General features: G+C 37.3%; 2 protein-coding genes across 3 annotated transcripts in view; one reads left to right on the forward strand and one right to left on the reverse strand.

Moving 5' to 3' along the window:
• capns1a (calpain, small subunit 1 a) overlaps positions 1 to 18,628 on the forward strand; it is a 218,874-nt gene that overhangs the window by 39,452 nt on the left and 160,794 nt on the right. The window lies entirely within an intron of this gene.
• The window catches only part of nova1 (NOVA alternative splicing regulator 1), an 86,679-nt gene that overhangs the window by 35,665 nt on the left and 32,386 nt on the right, over positions 1 to 18,628 (reverse strand). The window lies entirely within an intron of this gene.

Below are 18,628 nucleotides of genomic sequence, written 5' to 3' on the forward strand. Positions count from 1 at the left end.
ATTTTAGTCAAGTCATTTACAAAAGGTAAACATGGTAGGCTATGGGCTACTAGGAGCGAGCAGCTACACAATAGCACACAAGCTAGAAATATGTAATACTGTAAGTGTCATTGAATGTCATTGCAGTCTAAAACAACACATTAGTCAAAAGAAACATGTATCAAATAATTGTAGTTATATATTACTTAGACATACAAGGTCTCCAACGTAGGGGCGTATTAGAAATTATCCAGTATCCAAATGTGTCCGCATCATTCAATTTACTACGTCAAGACCTTAACATAATTAATTATTATGGCCACAATGTGTCACCAAAAAACAATTACCATGCCACTTCGACTTAAAGACAACATAAGTTTATTCCAAACAGTTAATAATAAATAGGTTAGTGTTTTTCATACTGATCATTTTCTCTGTTTGACTAATTTCCCTTGCTCAGGCTTATTCTAATATGCAAGGCTCCAATATCAATCAACCATCTACAGCAGTGAGGCTCCCTCTAGTTGTACGCCAAAGAATCATTTGATTTAAGCACAGTACAGTGTTTTGATTTCCTATATTTCAACACAGTGTTACTGTTCAAACTGTGTGTAATGTTACAGTGGCCAGTATATTATATTAAATATACTTGTATATACTTGTGCCTTGTTTTTAATGAATACTTTGGCCTTCTACGCTACTGTATTTTAATGTTTGGCATTATGGTGGTACTTGAAGAGTCAAGTGTTTTCTGAGGTGGTACTTGGTGATAAAAGTTTGAGAACCACTCAGCTACAGTATGTTGGAGTCGTCAATCAAAGCAGGCAGTTTTAATAAAAAGTGGACCAGGACTTGATGAGTTGGTCCACATAGACAGGTTGTCAACATAAGCGGCATTGACTTAAACGGGTTAAACTGTAATAGAATTGTATTTTTGTGTTTTTTATGACATCACAACAACCAAGAAGACGTCATTTAGACTTCACAAAAGGATTGCTGTTTATTTTCTTTATGTTCTTGTTTATTTATGTTGCAATGGTGAATTCCCACAGTTCTGTTCTCTTGCAAGGTGCTCGCACAATGCAATGTGAGTTGCCAGGTGTGTGTGTGTGTGTGTGTGTGTGTGTGTGTGTGTTTGTGTCTCTTGCAAAGTATGAATGGGTACATATGCAGTACAGTACACTGCACTAGCCAAGGGAAAAGTTTAGTTTTTTGGCCAAATATGAACAACTTTGTGCATTTGCGAGTAAAAAGTCAGTATGATGTCATTTTGTCTGTCCCTGACTACTCGGAACCTAATCTGAAAGAAACACTGGGTGTGGGGGGAGGACAGAGAGAATTTGGCTTGTGTTGGAGTAGCTTGAGTACAGCTGGGAGAGGGGTCATGTCTACTGAGAGAGATTGAAAGAGGCTATTTCTGGGATGGCCCGCCTGTCCCCTCTCTCGCATACAATCATGCATCATCCCCACTCTTCACTATCTCTACTCACTCATCAGCCATCCACACCGAGGAATCGTTTTACAGTCCCCGTCAGGACCTTTTTGAATACACACTTTCATGTCTTTAAGGGACAGATGGGAGGCATGAAGTGACGTTGGATGGATTCTGAGGGCGTACTCAAACACGGCCGGTCGTATTGTAATCTCAAGTGGCACCTTGGTTTGTCGTACGCCCCACTTTTCATATGATTCGGTTTTTAGCAATTTTTGCCGTCGGTTTTGTATGCCGTCTCAGTTAGCAAACAGTCCAACATGGTGGGTTAATATCTTTGTCTGCGTATCATTTTGCGGGAACAAGTACCAAACAAATAATCCCACGTGTTGGTAACTCACTGTGTGTAAAAAATTTTTATTTTTGGTGTATGGATGCAAAGTTATCCACCATGGGGCCCACAAAAGTTGCGAGTGCCAGTAATTTGACAAAAAAAAAAGGTGAGAAATACTATTACATTCAAGAAGGAAATCGTAACCAAGTACAAAGATGGCGTCCAAGTGGCTTTCTACTCCCCTCCTCCTTCTCTGCTGATCGTTGTCTTTGTCAAAAGGAGACGCTGGTAAAAGTGATGTTAAATTAGTATTTGTCCCTTTAAAATTGTACACGTGGGAAAAAAATTGTACACTTCACTAATTATGACATATTTTTAAATTATTATGATGGATGAGATTCAGAGCTTTTTTGATTTTGGAGAGGTAAAGAAATCTTTTTTTTACCCAAAATCTGTAAATTTGCAGGGTGGCAAATGCCTGATAGCAGATTTGCAGAATTTACTGTATTTCTATTATAAATTGTGTCAGTTATCACTAGGGATGTGAATCTTACAAAAAGTCACGATTCAATTCCACTTGTTGGGGTGACGATTTGATTCAGAATCGATTCTTGGGCTGCAGCTATCAATTATTTTAGTCATCGAGTAATCTATCGATTAGTTTGTCCGATTAATCAGATAAAACACACATTTAGCATCAATGCTTATTGTAGGAAATATTTCGATTTTTTGCTTTGCTTCATAATTTTATTTGAATAAATGCATATTAACAACATTTATACTGCACTTTTAACATGTGTGCTAAAGTTAAAAAACAGTCACTCTCTGCTGTTCACCGCCTCACAGATCACAGCACCCACACACCACTCCTCTCAGGTACGCTCTGTTGCAGCGGCCGTGCAGAAAATATGTCTAGGAATTTTAAAAGTTCCTGGAATGATATGCGGTCCAGAAATGTATAATGTGTTTTAGAAGTTACACTCTAATGATTAATTGAAGCAATGGAATATAAATTGAAGCATTTTCTAATCGTTAATGATTAATCGTTGCACCCCTACTCGAGTCAAACCGATTGTCGCAATATATTATTTCGTATGTAAATTCTAATTAAAAAAATTTCAAAACAGGTTACATCATCTCCTCTTACCTATTGACGTGCGACATATACACGCAGCGAATATGGACTAAAAGATGATTTTTGTTTTTTTTAAATAGTCTTCAAAATTTGGAATGGATTCGGATACCGAATAAATAAGAATCACGATTCAGATGTGCACAGATTTTCAAGCAGACCTACTTATTATTATAACCTGCGAGGAGGGTTCACATTATAGTCATTCTACTTTATGACTCAGCCTCAGACTACCTCTTCTAATCATGCCAAAAGAGAGCAAGCGGGCCATGCCGGGGCGTGAATCAGTGCACTCACACGTACCAAACGTGTTGGACTTAAAGTGTGAAGTGGGCCCAGGCATGGCTGCATTGGTTATTTGCTCCCAGGTTTCTGTTGTGTGTAATTGTGCTGCTGTGAGGGTGCGCTCTAAACTGTCCCATGAGGACAGATGAGGGCATGAACTGTGTGTAATGGTGTTAGCATGCTTCATCAGCCAAAATGTAGCTGGAAATATTTACCAACATTGAAGACTGACTACTCTGTCACAGAAACAATTGTCTCTCATTACTTGTATAAGCCAGGACAACCACCCAAACAAATCCTTGCCAGCACCCACTCCATGAACTCCTCATTTATCACAATTATGAGCAAAATAATGTACATATCCATAATCAAAAGAGAAAAGTAAGCATACACATCAGTGTTTGTATCTGAACTAGGGATGTTCCGATCAGGGTTTTAATCTGCCAATTCCGATCATCCAGGAGTGAGGTCGGCCGACACTAATACTGGGCCCCATTCAGCAATAAGTTCCTAACTTTTCCTCTTATCTTTCTTCCTAAGTGATTTCCTAAGAGGAGTCCAATTAAATTCATGACGTGTTCTTAAACGCCCAAATTGTTCCCACCTGCTGTTCTTAAATTGCTCAATGCCAAATGGTTAGCGTGTGATAATTTGCATATAAACACGCCCTTATTTCCCCAATATGCATATGTAAACACCCAGATTTTGTTCTTACCTACAAACAAATCCCAGCTAAGAAAACATTGGTGAATAGAAAAATCTCCGTAAAAACTTCGTAAGTGGGCCTAAGAACAAAATTTGTTCTTAAGAATGGTTGCTGAATGGGGCCCACTGTCCACATGTTTAAACTCAATTTATTTATGATGAGTTTTATTGAGTGTAACAATATCAGCACAATATTTTAAGTAGTTCCTTATTCTCTTTTATTACATTAAATTGTTTGAGCAAAACAATGTCCACAGTACTCAATAACTAAACAATATCAAAAACTACTATCGACTACTCATTTAAATCTTTTGGTTTTTGCCCACAAAGTCCTCCAGTGTCCAAGGAATTATTCCATGAATTTGTAAACATTAAGAAAAACAACAACAAAACTATTTTGGGAAAATCACTCTATTAGTGATGGGCGATATCTAGGGAGGGGAATTGATAAGATTCTGCTTAACGGTTCGGTTCTTTATCGGTTCTCTCATTGATTCTAATTTGGATAAAGGGATAGCAAACAAGTTAATTAGCATCAACTTAGCTTACTTGAGAAAAAAACTGAAATATACAAATACAACAGTGAGGTGTTGAGAGACCCACAGCCTCGATGGGGTGCCAAAATGTTGCCAAATATTTTGTTTTGAGCTGGTTGGTCGCCAGTCAATCACAGAACACCCGTAGGCCACCATTTGCACATACAGTCACACCGGTGCACAATTTAGACTTTACAATTAACCTAAGAAGCAAACTCCATAATCCACACTAATATTCCAACCCTTGATATCCTGACTGTGGGGCAGATGTGCTACAGTTAACCAATATAAGCCACTGTAATGCAAAGGATAATCTTCAAAAGGATGCAGAATGTGTCCGTTTTTTTAAAACAGTTAACACACATTGAGCATCAAGGTAAGACATACTGTACCTATCCAAGTTTGCATTTGCAAATAGGGGTGTACTGATACAACTTCTTCACTTCTGATATGATATTAGACCCTTAACTATTGGCCAACACTGATGTCAATTTCATACAATATCAGCCCGTATAATACATACATTTGACTAATTGTAGTGTGTAATGTTAGAAAAGGCTTGACTAAGTAATATATAGTTGTAATCACGTAGATCTGCATGCTAGATCCTGGCACTGCCGAATAGAAGTGCTTGAGTCTGGAATGGACTGTATGCTATTTAGTTGTTAGTGAAGTGAAGTGAATTATATTTACATAGCGCTTTACATAGTGAAGTAAGTGATCTAAGTCACATTTTTAAACCAGTGTGGGTGGCACTGGGAGCAGGTGGGTAAAGTATCTTGCCCAAGGACACAAGGGCAGTGACTTAGGATGGCAGAAGTGGGGATCGAACCTGGAACCCTTAAGTTGCTGGCACGGCCGCTCTACCAACCGGTTGTTTTCTTACATTTCTGAGTCTCTTGTTGTAGTCCGGAAGTAGTCTATTGCCATTCGGTGGAATGTGCCAGTCTTGTATTTTGTTGAGTCCTACAAAGTGTTTACACTGTACTGTAGGTATTGTACCTATCACAAACAGCAGCTGATTAATTGTAACGTGCATCTTAGTGTGGTTTTGATTGCCCAATTTGGAGGTGTTAAAATTGCCCTGTAAAATCGCTAATGCTAATTAGGAGCATGTATACGGCATATTTAATGTAAACTAGCATTGAACTAGCGCATTTGCTGTAATGCATTTATTTTATGTTGGAATATCACAGAGAAGTTATTTTGTATCTCATGTAAATTATATTGACATACATTATTTCTGTATTCAGTTTTTTTGAAGTAAATACTTAAAAGGGAGCTGCACTTTTTTTTTTTTTTGCTTATCATTCACCATCCTTGTGTAAGACAAGAACACATGTTTTTCTTTTTTATGCATTCTAACTAGTAAACAAATGTGATCAAAAGTCCGCTTACAATAGAGCCTATGGGAGTCTCTCTATTCTGCCTATAAAACGCTCTATAAAACCTGTAAACACCTCTATCAACAGTTTATATACACACTGCAAGTATTTATGTAATATAGTAAGGGGCACATTTGTAATAACATGTAATATTTATGTATATTGCTCATTTTAAGCATATGGCGGCGCATTAATTTCATAGACGCATCATGGTGTTCGTTTTTCCTTTGACAACATCACCGATCACTACAAACTGCAGACTTAATGAGAGCCAACAAACATAATAATATATCACTTACTGTACAATGTCTGCTCTCATTGGTATGGCGACTGAATGTATGAACTTACGTTCATATATTCTTGTTTAGATGACGAATGACTCGTAATCCTCACAATGATGGGTGGAAACCAGCGTCTTTCACGTGCCTTTCTCGTCACCTCCGGGTCTAAATTGGCTGTCAAAGTTGACCAACTTTCCAGTTGGTGTACACATCATTTTACTATTCAGAATGCATTAAAAAAAAGTGTTCTTGTGTCTCATAAGGATTGTGAATTATAGGCAACATTCCGAAAAAACATTGCAATTCCCCTTTATATCATGATTTTGTTCTACAATTAAAACACTTCCTTGTGGTCTACATACCGTGTAGGGGGTGGTTCTTTGGTCAAAATTCTGTTTTCACAGATTAACTTCAAGCTGTTTTCTGCCGTTTTTTGTGCGGTCTTATTTACGTGCCTCTACTTCGAGATTAGCAATAGAAACAGCAGAGATGCATGTGCATGTACGAGCCAGTCTGCCCCACTAGAGCATAGAGAGAAAAAAGGAACCCTTTGACGACGTCAAACTACAATGGCAGACTCGCACAAAAATGTCTACCATATATGGAGATATCCGCTGATGTCACAAATGGGAAAAACGTCACAAATGGGGCTATTTTCAAACGGCTCGTTTAAAGGATGTATGATTGTTTTATAAATATCTCCGATTTCAAATTTTCAGGACTTCTGCAGATCCCAAATACAGAAAACAAAACAAGCACAAATAGGTAAGAGAAATTGGTTTTGCAGAATTTTGCCTTTAAAAGGCTCTCAAAGTGAGACAATCTGTTATCTGTCTGCTAAACTAGCAAGAAGGGTCGTTATCGCAAGCAAAACAGAGTTCTTATCAAAGTTTTGATATCAAACGTTACAGATGCAGTCCGGTATAATCCAGTAGCTAATTTTCTACTGATATCAGACCGTCATCCTATATCAATACCAGATCGGGACACCCCTATTTGGAAATAAGGGACATTTCTCTGGAAAATTTGGCAAATTCTTTGGTCTGTCTACCAGAGTTTGTTTAATGAACTGTATTATTTTACTGGCATACTTTTATTTTGAAGGCTTGACTTTACCAGCTACAGGATCTGTTACGCAAACGTTTGCCTGGGTGTTGCAGAACAGACCGGATGCTAAGCTCCTGCATATATATATATATATATATATATATATATATATATATATATATATATATATATATATATATATATATATATATATATATATATATATATATATATATATATATATATATATGTTTTAAATTAATTTTAAGGAACAGGAAAATAAGGGAAACTATCACAGGACGCATGGAAAGCGGGAAAAATATGGGAATTTTCCTGTGGGAAATGGGAAGATTGACAGGTCTGACATAAGAGGGAAGCTTTTCCAAAACTAAAATATGCAGTATATACTGTAAGAACAGCATCAACATCAACAGCAAACACATGCTGTGGCTGAATTATCAGGAATATACTTGGAAAGAGTGGAAGTATAAAAGATCTGCTTATTCTTACATATTTTCGAACATGTGGAATTTTGCAAAAATGTTACTTGTTCAGCATGTCTGAAAATAATATATAGCCATGACCAGGGGTCACCAACGCGGTGCCCGCGGGCACCAGGTCGCCCGTAAGGACCAGATGAGTCGCCCGCGGGCCTGTTCTAAAAAAAATAAATAAAAATAAAATAAAAAAAATAAAATATATATATATATTTTTTTAAATTAAATCTACATAGAAAAAACACAAGATACACTTTCAATCAGTGCATCAACCCAAACAACCTCCCCCATGCACACTCATCCACACCCACTCACACAAAAGGGGTTATTTCTTTCTGCTACCAATATTCTGGTTCCCACAACATAGACAACACATCTGCAAGGGACACAGTCCCTGAAGCACACATGATTGTATAGGCTGCTGGTCCACTAACATTTTCATTAATTACTATTTTTTATGTAATTATTTTTATATTGTTTTACTTTCTTTTTTATCCAAGAAAATGTTTTTTATTTATTTATATTATTTTATTTTATTTTTTAAAAAAGGGCCTTATCTTCAACAGACCAGGTTGTCAATGAAATTAGATTTGTTTAAAGGGTTTTTTAAACAAGGCCCAGTCCAGATAATGTCCAAGTCGGACTCAGCAACACACACCTTCATTCATGTACACAGAAAAAAATTAGGGAACACAACAGATTGCATATAATTTATAAACAAAATTACATTTTCAAAATAAGCATTCATGTACAGTGCAGATTATGTCCAGGTCACTCAAATTAGGGAACACAACAACAGATATCATATAATCTATAAACATAATTATACTTTCAAAATAAGCCTTTGAGGACTTCTCATCTTTTTTTAAATGTTTTTTGGCATCATTATCGTTTTCAACCATGTAACTTTCTAAAGTTAGAAAATACTGAATAAATGTTTTAAAGAAAGTAATACTAAGTGAAAATCTGTTTTTGGCCTTAAAAATAAACATTTTACCGAGTACTATAATTAAATTGACGAAATCATGATTGTCAATGAACTCTCCTAAAATAACAGAAACCACATTAAGCTTCATAAACAAACCAATCCTTAAACAAATGTTTTCAACTTCCACCCAAAACAAAGACACAATATGACAATACCAAAACAAATGCAGGGTGGATTCAGGCTCCTGACAACAAAATCGGCAATCATCTGACTCTGTCATATTCCATAATTTTAACATTTTCCCTGTGGGTAAGAAGTTATAAATAATTTTAATTTGAAAATAACGATTTTGCACATCGATAGTGGTTTTATAGATTAGTTTGAATATGGCATCCCATGGCAACGGGCAGTCAAAAAAGTCCTCCCATTTTCCATTTGTGTTGCATGAGGCAGCCTTCAAAGATTTCTTTTTAAATAAAAATTATATATTTTTCTATTTATTTTAGTTCCTTTTTGCCAACTAGAATTTCTTATTAGAGGTTTACAAACTAATAATTTAGTAGTTCCATAATTAATTATTTGTTTCCATCTTTTCCCAATTACTCCAGTTAGTTGATAAAATGAAAAGCTTGAGCAAGCATCACCATACATAGCTCTAAATTTATCATACTTCATAATTTTACCATTCTCATTGATAATATCATTGACAAAAATGATTCCTCTTTCAAACATATTTTTCCAAAAGAAAGGCTTTCCATCTATTACAATATTAGAGTTCATCCATATTAACCGCTGCAAAATATCGTCTCTTTTTTCTGGCACATAAAATTGAAAACACCACTATGAGTGGATTGTTTCCTTTATGAACCCCGCCATGTTTCCTAGCAGACTCTCTGGGAGGGGATCACTTGTAAAAAAGGATACAATTTCTTTTGATACAGTACATGTTTTTTGTCCAACAGGACATTTGTGTACCACTCAATGTTTAAATACATCTTTGGAACAATTGATGCTTTTAAAGACAGACACATAGCTTCAAGGTTGAGAAGTTTCAGGCCCCCATATTCATACTCTTTGTACAAAACCTTTCTTTTAATCTTTTCTGGTTTGCCGTTCCAGACAAAATCGAAGACCCTCCGCTCATAAATCTTAAAAAAGTTTTGTGATGGAGCTGGTAATGACAAAAACAAATAAATAAATTGAGGAATAATTAACGAGTTGGCAATAGACATTTTACCATACAAGGTTAGGGATTTCCCTTTCCATAATTGCATAATTTTGTCCAGCTTTCTTAGTCGATTATCATAATTTACTGAGCCTAGATCTTCCAGATTTTCTGGGACAACAACACCAAGTATGTTAACTGGTCCATTTGTCCACAAAACAGGCACTTTGCATTCCATTCGAAAGGACGTTCCCTTTAGATTTCCGATCCTTAACATTTTACATTTATCATAATTAAGCTTAAGGCCAGATTGCTGTGAAAATATGTCCAAAAGATTAAGAAGGTTCCGCAAACAATGAGGAAAAATCTTATCTTTGTGAATCAGCCTTTTCTGACATGAACTTCATCAAGAACAAACACAGAACACGCCTCACTGATGCACATCTGCAAGACTCACTCAGAGTTGCAGTGTCAAGTTACACACCAGAGTACAACACACTAGTTAACAGCATGCAATGCCAGGCTTCCCACTAACTGACAAAGAAACAGATAACAGATTTGGTGTCCAGTTCAAAGTGTGACATGATTTAAAAATTTGAGAGTTTACTTTCGTATTTTACATGAGTTATTATTTGTACAAACATGGTGCAAAGTAATTCATGATTTGTTAAAAAATGTTAGTGGCTAGCTAGTTAAAATGGGATATTGTGATTTCACAAGACTGTCTTAGAAGTGATCATTTGAAAATGTTCAATTTGAAAAATGTGCACTTACAGAAAATATAAAAATAAAGTGTTGCATATTGATATTTATCTGTTTCTATATATATTTATTGTGAGAAATCATTAAGATGATCAGTGTTTCCCACAAAGATAAATATCATTAATTATTAATAATAACAGAGTTAAAGGTAAATTGAGCAAATTGGCTACTTCTGGCAATTTATTTAAGTGTGTATCTAACTGGTAGCCCTTCGCATTAATCAGTACCCAAGAAATAGCCCTTGGTTTCAAAAAGGTTGGTGACCCCTGGCCATGACAAAACAAGCACCAGCATCCCCTGCTAATTGTGTTTCTTAATTTATGCAACTCCTAAAATGCTCTTACTGTACATCTTTTTTCATACCCCTGAAGGGAAATTTTAATGTTCTCGCCGTGTGTTTTGTTGTGCAAGCATTAGAGCATGCAGATAACTCTTTTACACGCATACAGGAAAGGGAGTGAACACATACTCTGTAATAGTAGTCTGGGGGAGATTTATTTCTTGCTCAAGGGCACCTCGAGAGAGAGCCTGACAAACAGACGAGCGCCTCAAACAGGCCAGTCCTAATTTCTGTATTATTTTTTTTTATCTGCGAGAAGCAGGATTCAAAACTTTGGACAAAAGCCAAATTCCGCACACTGAACATCCTTCATTTGTGAGTGAAGTATGTCCTCGACGATAAAAACAATGTTCTATAATTTTGACAGTGGTACTCGTTTAGGCCGACATCTCTCGGGTTGGTTGACTCGCGTTGAGATAATCCAAACTAGCCATTGTGTACGAATTTACTAGACACATAAGACATATGGGTGATTAATGAAGGAAAATTGAGCCTACAGCAGTTCGTTGACATATCCACGAGTGCACAATTGAAATTGGGTGCAATTTGTTAGTTGCGATAAGAGGGATTAGAGAACACCTGAGAAGTCTACCGCCAAAGAAAAAAGGTAAGTGGTGGTACCTTTCCTTTTACCACACACCCTTTTACCGGTTATTAATTTTACCATTAATAACCGGTAAAATTCCTGACGGTTAGTATTACCTATTTTATATAAAAATTATTGAAAAACAGTGATTGATAACTGGACTTCGATAAACTGAGGGACTGGCTGGCACCAGCTCGCGAGTTCAAATGCTAACATGAAAACAAGAGACATTAAGAAACAAAATACCCAAAACTAAACTTATATAAACATATTTTTGTCTGAGCAACTAATATATTCAATTGTGCACATTGAACCTACAAGCTGTGCTCTCTTAGAACAGAGTGATCTTTCAATACTCAGAGGGATACGAGCCGTAGGCGTTTTTACGGTGCAGGTTCAAAGACCGCTGAACAGAGTAGGATGCCACAACGCGCGCCAGAAATAATAAATAATACAAATATGTCTTATTTTATTTCAAGAAATGCCAAAGTGCTACAGTACAAACCAATATTTAAAACAATAAAAGCTTAGCCATTAAAACATATAAAACACTAAGACTAAAACATTAGAAGTGACGCATAAGAAACACAAAACATGCAAGATGGTGGTGTCTCTAACAGTGTGTCTATTTTAGTTAATCTTTTTTTTTATTTCAGTGTGTTTAAAAGTAAGTTTTGAGCACATTCAACAATACCGTGACAATAATAATAACCCTGATAATTTTGGTCATCATTAGGCCTGGGCCGGTAGTCAATAAGTCCATTAATCGAACGATAAATAAAAATAAAGTCAATAACTTTGCTGACGTCAATAAATTGTTGTGTTTTGTAGGTCTCTCAAACAGGGAGAAAGAGGTTTCACTTTGCTTTCAGCACCTGAGCGGGTTTATTTAATAGTAAATTTAACTGAACGCAGTGAGCCCTCTTTTTAGTCATCCACAATCTTTGTCTCGGTGGGCGAAGATCAGGCTCGCTTACACACACAGGATTCACAGGCATCGCCTCCATACTCGCGACTCGCTAGTGACAAGTTCTGCCAAGTAACAAAAATTAAGAGGAAAAAGTATTGATTACAAGGCCAAATGTCCCGTTGTGGGAATATTTCAGCTTCAACCCAGATGGGCAATATGAGCCCATCAACAAGGACGAACAAGCAAGAATGCTGTGATGGCATCAAAAAAGACAACGCCTGACCTCGTTCTTCCAATTGGGAAAAAAATGCACTTTATAATGTTCAATATTTATTTAAGTAAAATTTTTGCTTACAGACATAAGAGTCCACTTTATGTTTTGTTTTTGTTTAGGATCGCTAAAAGTTATTTACCTTGCAATTACCGTGCAATGGTAAACAGTTCTCAAGTAATAAGAAGTAAAATGTGTATCCTTTTGAATGGTCACTTGCATTATCACTATATATTATGATTACATTAGTGCTTAATTTGGTGACAGAATAATGCTGACAATAATATTGTTTATTGGCAATAACTTGTGGAGCAATATATCATCCAGCAAAATGTGTTATCGGCCCAGGCCTAGTCCTGATAACTGTGATATGACATTTTCTTAACATTAAATTCCTACCACAAATCTGCTTTTACAAAAACATCCATCCATCCATCCATTTTCTACCGCTTGTCCCGTTCGGGCTCGCGGGGGGTCACAGATAGACAGACAACATTCACACACTAGGGCCAATTTAGTGTTGCCAATCAACCTATCCCCAGGTGCATGTCTTTGGAGGTGGGAGGAAGCCGGAGTACCCGGAGGGAGTCACGCAGTCACGGGGAGAACATGCAAACTCCACACAGAAAGATCCCGAGCCCGGGATTGAACCCAGGACAACTCAGGACCTTCGTATTGTGAGGCACATGCACTAACCCTTGTTCCACCGTGCTGCCCTTTACAAAAACACCCAAGCAATATTGATGACGTTTATAATATTACACCACAAGTCAAGAAAGAGACACATTTTAATATAAATTACCCATTTTGGTTGATAATGCAGATGGACTTGTGTGGGTACTTTTTTGTAATAAAAACAACAATGTGGACCAAGACTTGATGAGTTGGCCGACATTGACGGCTTCCACTGTATTTGTATTCACCGGATTTGACTCCTTCTCCTTTACTGTGCTGGCCTGCACTCACAATGGGCTATGCAGTTTTGTTTTTTTTATTATGCAAGGGGACTGTTGCGATCATTGGTGGGAGGAGTAATCACAACATTGTGTGCATGTGTTCCTGCGTTCTGTGGGCTTTGACTTGGTGGAATATTTCGAGTTTCCATGCTTATCATTCATAACATGCATCACATTGATTATATCACACACCAAGGTTGGGAGCCAGCACGCCTGCATGAGCAATCATGCCAGGTCCGAGCCCTCTTCTTCCAACAACACTCACACTAGTCAAACCTTAGTTGTGTAATACCATTACTACAGTAGAACCCACTTCCTTATTTCTATTCTAAGTTTCGAACAATTCTCCATTCTAAGTTTTTTTAGACGCAAGGTAAAAAATTTACTTTTCTTACATGGCTGTTTAACCAGTATATAAATATCAATCCTTTAAATATAGTAATTAGTGCTATTAGGCTTATTTCTACATAAGTATACGTTTACAAAAGTTTACGTTTATTTTTGAAAACCACATTAAAAAACGGCATCTACCTATCTATCTTGATGTTTATGCGTTCGAGATAAGGATGTTCCGTTAAGGGTTTTATACTGCCGATTCCGATCATCCATTAGTTAAATCAGATGATAACGATCACAAGTATTAACCATACATTTTAAAATGTATTTATGGTAAGTACTGTTGACAATATCAAAACAATATTCAAACTTGTTCCTCAATTTATTGTTATTCATACAATTGTTTAGACTTGGACTTAGACACAGGCAAACTTTAATGATAATAATAATAATAATAATAATAATCAAACTTTAATAGTAGTTTGATTAAAACAAAGTCAATAGTTCACTTTAATATGAGTGTGAATCATTGGGCACCACAAGAATCTTGGGGGTATTCTTGGGGGATTCAAAATGATTCTCGATTCAAAAACAGTACTTTTTTTTTTATAACATTGGGTGCCAGTTCTGTGATTCACTACATTCCTTCATAAAATAGATGAACAGCTCTGATAATTTTTGATATCACGTTTGTTTGCATAATACAATTCTACACAAACTTTTATTAACTTCAAATACAAGTAAGGCAACAAGAGAAGTATCCCAGACTTCTCTTTTCTAAAGTAAATCTGTACAGCAGATATGGGCGTCTACATCAACAATATGATTTGCCTGGGTGGCTGGACAGGGGAGATTTATAAAAAACACAAAAAAACCAAACGATTTTTTTTTTTTTTTTTTATCTATTAAAAATGTTACAAATAAGAATCGCAAGAGGCAAACTCAAATAAACCAGTATTTATAAGGGCTCTGGTTCACTCTCTCATTCACTCATTTACTTTTGCTTTTACGAAAAATCTATTCGCAAAAACCTCATTTAGGATTTGAGTTCAGTTTAAGCACTGTTTTGGTCTACAGACTATTTCTAGTCTTGCACCCATCACTGCTAATCATACGTTCTCTCCCTCTCTTCTCGATAGTGCCTTTTTAAGGTGGTCACGCCTGGGGAGCAACAAAATTAAAGATTTATACGTTGACAACACTTTTGCCTCTTTTCAGCAACTTTGTAATACATTTTCACTCCCTAAGCCACACTTTTTTAGATAATCTACAGATCTGCAGTTTTGATCATAAGGTTGCCAGATTCACCGACTGACACAGTTTTAGATGTGTTTCTGACACCACTTCCAACTCTAGCTGGATCAATGACATGCAATTAATAACCACATTTTTGTTTTACGCCCTGAGTCGCTCAGAATTCAATTAAGTCACTTTGGGAGGAAGATTTAGGAGTGATTCTATCTGAGGATAGCTGGACAAAGATTGTAAGTAGAGTTCACAAGTCTTCTATTTGTGCCAGACATAGCTTTATTCAATGCAAACTAATATACCGTACTTATCATTACAAGGTCCAACTGGCTAAGATGTAAGACGGAATATCGGTATTAAGTAATCAATATCAACAATCTCCAGCTAACTTAATCCCTTCACTCCCCATCATTCTACAGTTGTTGGACTGGAATTTTTAATACTTTGTCTTTGGTAATTGGGGAAAAGATTGAACCAAATCCTCTAAGTCAGTGGTTCTCAAACTTTTTTCCACCAAGTACCATCTCAGAAAACACTTGGCTCTCTAAGTACCCCCATAATTACCAACATTGAAATAAAGTGACATAGAAGGCCTAAGTATTCATTAAAAACAAGGCAGAGGTTTTATTTAACAAGTGCGTTTAATAATTTGGCCACTGTAACATTACACACAGTTTGAACAGTAACACTGTGTTTGAATATTTAATTAAGTGATTCTTTGGCGTACCAATCGATGGAGCCCGCGTACTACCATTGTTTGTGAATCACCGCTCTCAGTGGACTATTTGGGGTGACCCCTCAGTCATGTTCTCTCAGCAAATCCAAAAAGAATCTAGTGGCATTCAGTACTTTGTTGGCTATTAGACTCACTGTGCTAAATCGGAAGGCTGCGGAGCCTCCCTGCCACACCCGCTGGATTGGAGATATTCTTTATTTCCTTAAATTAGAGAACATTAGGCTGACATGGAATGATTGTTCTGTAGAATTTTTAAAAAAATGGGGTGTTTTCATAAAATATGTAAAAGAATCTGAACTCCAATTTAACCCTGATTGAAACATAATTGAAATGTAGATAAATAATAAGCTTTTTGTCTGCTGTTGTGTATTGCTGCACCGTGTTAGAGGACATTCAAGAAGTGAAGTTGTCTGTGACTTTATGTCAATATTTGCCTGTACTTATTTGACTGATTTTTTGTAATTACATTTTTTTGGGGAGGGTGGGAAAAAAAGAACCTGGGGCCGTACTTATCAAGCTTCTTAGAGTGCCATTTTACACTTAAGTCCTGAGAATTTGCGAAATTTAGTCCTACTCTCAAACTTAAGAATAAAAGCTTTTTATCAACGTTCTTAAGTCTAAGAATCACTCCTACTCTCCACGATATTTAAGAGACCTTCAGAGGTGTCTTAAGTGGTTAGGAATTGCCAGCAGGGGATGGCACTGAGGCGAGAGAGACGTGTGCGAACATTCAGGGAGCGGAACGATGTTCTGGATTTGTTTGATGACGAGCAGCTGATCAAACGGTATCGTTTAGACAGAGCGGGTATTATTTTTGTCACAGATTTAATACTTTTCGATTCCATGTTGATTTCTGCATGTGGCTGCAGTGGGCTAGTATATATAGAGCCACCCACACCAGTTTCAAATTAGTTGCCTAATTAATGAATTGGAAAGAAAATGTTATGACAGTAGCGTATGTGTGTGGCCGTGAGGTGAGTGACGTCAGTGAGTGTGTGGGCGACAGAAGAGAGGTAGCGGTAGCGTGAATGCCAGCGGGGACTAGTTTGTTTTGTATTATTTTGTAGTTTATTGTCAAAATATACACTCCCATTGTCCACTTAAATATTTCCAAGATATTTCTTTATTCTTAGACAACGGATTCCCTTCCGTGATTGGTCATTTCTATGGACACAGAAAAGACGTCACCTAAAATTCCATTTACGGCACATAGTAATGTCGTAATTCAGCTCTGAGTGTGACACTTAAGATTCAGTCGTACACTTCGCTGAAAGTGTGAGTAAGACGCTTGATAACTATCTTTTAAGTGCAGCTTTCAGCGAAGAATTTATTTACTCTTAAGTCAACTCTTAGCAGACTTCTTAGGAGTAATTCTGAGAAGCTTGATAAGTACGGCCCCTGATCTCTGGCAACTCTTTGTAAAAAAAAATAAAAAAATCCAATAAACAAATGTTTATTGTCGACCGAATCACTCCCCTATCGATACTATCATTGCAATTGACACTACTGATTTAAGGATTGATCCGTGTGCCTGGCAGTGGTTGCTAAACAGCGTCACAGCAGCACAACAGTTGCTATATTATTCTCTCTCTAATTCTTATTAATCTATTTGTTAATTTACTGTTAATATCTGTGTACTTTCTGCTGTAATGTGGTTACATCTACACTTCTTATACTTTATTATGCACTTATTTCTTGTGTTGTTTCAAGCTACTTTAGCAGCTATCTTAGCTATTAGCTTGCCTGTTCTTGCTCTTCCTCTGTATGTAACATGTTCAGCCTTGTCCTCCAGTGATAATATACTTAAGAACTGCAGTTTATTTCCCGCAGGTGGGAATCTTTGGGCAGCTCATAATTCCATTACAATTCAGGGGCTGAGATTCGATTATAAATACCATCCTTTCATCCATCTTCTTCCGCTTATCCGAGGTCGGGTTGCGGGGGCAGCAGCCTAAGCAGGGACGCCCAGACTTCCCTCTCCCCAGCCACTTCGTCCAGCTCTTCCCGGGGGATCCCGAGGCGTTCCCAGGCCAGCCGGGAGACATAGTCTTCCCAACGTGTCCTGGGTCTTCCCCGTGGCCTTTTACCGGTCGGACGTGCCCGAAACACCTCCCTAAGGAGGCGTTCGGGTGGCAGAACCACCTCATCTGGCTCCTCTCGATGCGGAGGAGCAGCGGCTTTACTTTGAGCTCTTCCTGGATGACAAGAGCTTCTCACCTTATCTCTAAGGGAGAGCCCCGCCACCCGGCGTAGGAAATTCATTTCGGCCGCTTGTACCCGTGATTTTGTCCTTTCGGTCATAACCCAAAGCTCATGACCATAGGTGAGGATGGGAACGTAGATCGACCGGTAAATTGAGAGCTTTGCCTTCCGGCTCAGCTCCTTCTTCACCACAACGGATCGATACAGCGTCCGCAGTACTGAAGACGCCGCACCGATCCGCCTGTCGATCTCACGATCCACTCTTCTCTCACTTGTGAACAAGACTCTGAGGTACTTGAACTCCTCCACTTGGGGGAAGCTCTCCTCCCCAACCCGGAGATGGCACTCCACCCTTTTCAATTATTATATTACATATATCATTGCTATACTATATATCGTTAATATATCAAATACTATTATTATATATTCTCAATGTATTACATTTAATTATTAATCATTTTAACAATATGTCTACAAATCTCCTCCTTTGGCCACCGTCATTTACAGTTTTTGGATGTGTGCACAGATATATATACAGTATGGAAGACTTGATATGTGAGAACTGTTGTAGCCTG

This window comes from Entelurus aequoreus, linkage group LG05 (assembly GCF_033978785.1).
Source record: "Entelurus aequoreus isolate RoL-2023_Sb linkage group LG05, RoL_Eaeq_v1.1, whole genome shotgun sequence".
Lineage (NCBI taxonomy): Eukaryota > Metazoa > Chordata > Actinopteri > Syngnathiformes > Syngnathidae > Entelurus > Entelurus aequoreus.